Source organism: Tupaia chinensis, unplaced genomic scaffold (genome assembly GCF_000334495.1).
Source record: "Tupaia chinensis unplaced genomic scaffold, TupChi_1.0 Scaffold000455_1, whole genome shotgun sequence".
Lineage (NCBI taxonomy): Eukaryota > Metazoa > Chordata > Mammalia > Scandentia > Tupaiidae > Tupaia > Tupaia belangeri.
In genome coordinates this window covers 569,805-571,760 of record NW_006159963.1, presented here as the reverse complement: position 1 = coordinate 571,760, position 1,956 = coordinate 569,805, and the positions used below count along the sequence as shown (strand labels likewise).

Below are 1,956 nucleotides of genomic sequence, written 5' to 3'. Positions count from 1 at the left end.
AGCCTTGAGGCGGCGGGTGGAAGAGTGAGGCCGTTAGGATGGGCCTCGAGAAGCGAGCTCGGAGACTTTGGTAGTGAGGGCGGGCCTGGAGTGTCAGGGCGGGCCTTGGGGGCGGGCCTGGAGTGTCAGATCTCGGGGGCTGAACCCAGGGGGCGTGTCCGGAGTGTTAAGCCGCGTGGGCAAGGCCTAGGGAGGCGGGCCTGGAGTGTCAGGCCTCGGGGGCGGGGCCTCAGGAGCGTGTCCGGAGTGTTAGGCCGCGGGGACCGGGCCTAGGGGGCGGGTCTGGAGTGTCAGGCCTCGGAGGCGGGGCAGAGGGAGGCGGGGGAGGCGGGCCTGGAGTCTCAGGCCTCGGAAGGGGGCCTAGGGGGCGGGCCTGGAGTACCAGACCTCGGGGGACTGGGCCTTGGGGGCGTGTCCGGAAGTTAGACTTCGGGGGCGTGGCCTTGGGGCGTGGCCTAAGGACGGGCCTGGAGGGCTAAACCGCCGAGGCTGGGCCTACTGGAGGCAGAGCAGATTGGGGAGCGTCTCGAGGCGGCTAGGGCAGAGGGGAGGGAACAGGACCGGAGTAGGCAGGGCTTCGAAGAACTGGCTTCGGAAGTAAGGCTTTGGGGGCCGGGCCTAGGGAGAGAGACCTCAAGGATTAAGGCGGAGGGCCACGCTCCAGGTGGCGTCTGACTTTCCCAGACGGCCTTAAGTAGCAGGTAGAGGGCTTTTCTTCGAGTGCCCTGGGAAAGGAAGAAGTATTGAAGAGTAGGCGAGAGCCTGGACCGACTCTTGGTGCAGATTCTCCCAGGACGTCCATGTCCTGGCTCTATCACTTACTAGCTGAGTAGTCCCGAGCTTCGGTTCTCTCATTTAATAGTTTCCTCCTCAAGTGGTGGCTGTGAGAAGAGGATAGATTAGGAAATTCACAGAAAGGCTCACACAGCGCGCGAAGCACTTGGGAAGCACTTTTTAAAAATGGGAGCTGGGAACTAGCAGATGGTGTAACGGTTACATCGCTGGACTCCCACGTGGTCTGCTGCGGTTCCAGTCCTGGACCCAGAGACTTGAAACTCACGCTGGGAGACAGGTGCATGCCCCAAATCCCAAGAGGAGAATGGAAGAGAAGGGATTGCCGGTGGCCATCTTCCCGGGGGGAGGGGGGTGATTCACTTTCTGTCCTCTTTGTCTCTCCATTAAGTGCTCACATCCTATACCAAAAATTTCTCTTAAAAAAAATGAAAGCTGCTACTAGTGGTGTTGGTGATGCAGGCAGTGAGGATTACCTTTACATTGTCAGAGTTGACGAAACCGGCTGCTAGTGAGATATTAGGATCCTTTTCTCTGGAGTTATTCAAGCAGGGGCTGGGGATTCACATGTGGGGATGCTATGCAGAGGCTTCTTGCCCTGGGCTGTGGGGGTTAACACTTTGCTTCTTTTGTGATGGCCTGGACTTGACTTCCATGTAGCCATGGATGGTTGAGCCTGTACCCTTGGACTGACTGCATCAGACATTGTGGGAAGAACCAGAGACAGAGGGTCTCTGCCCTCAGGAAACAGCCCTCAGGGCCCCTGGAGTACTGAATGGGAAGCTGGAGGCTCTCCTTACAGCTGGCTGGATAACTTGGACAAATCTGACCCGTTTCATATCTCAAATGGGCTTAATTACGGTCAGCTCCAGGGATGAGGGGATATCTAAAGGATAACAGACGGAGAAATGTTTACAGAAGCCTTCTCAGTATTAAGGCAGTGCTTCTCCATGGTCAATGGCAATGGATAACTGTTAGGAATGCATCTTATAGGGGGTTCCCTGAAGACTGGATAGGTCTGAAGTGGACCGAAGAATCTGTATGTTAACTTGGACCACATCTGACAATGTGTAAACAAAGCACTAATTTTTAAAAAAAGAATTCTTTATATTTATTTTAATTTTTTTAAAATTTTACCAGAGAGGGACAGAGTGTGTGTGTGTG

The 1,956-nt window shown here is 55.1% G+C and overlaps 1 protein-coding gene across 3 annotated transcripts in view; it reads left to right on the top strand.

The window, feature by feature from the left end:
- PHF19 (PHD finger protein 19) overlaps nucleotides 1-1,956 on the top strand; it is a 24,914-nt gene that overhangs the window by 7,907 nt on the left and 15,051 nt on the right. The gene's annotated exons all lie outside the window — the stretch shown is intronic.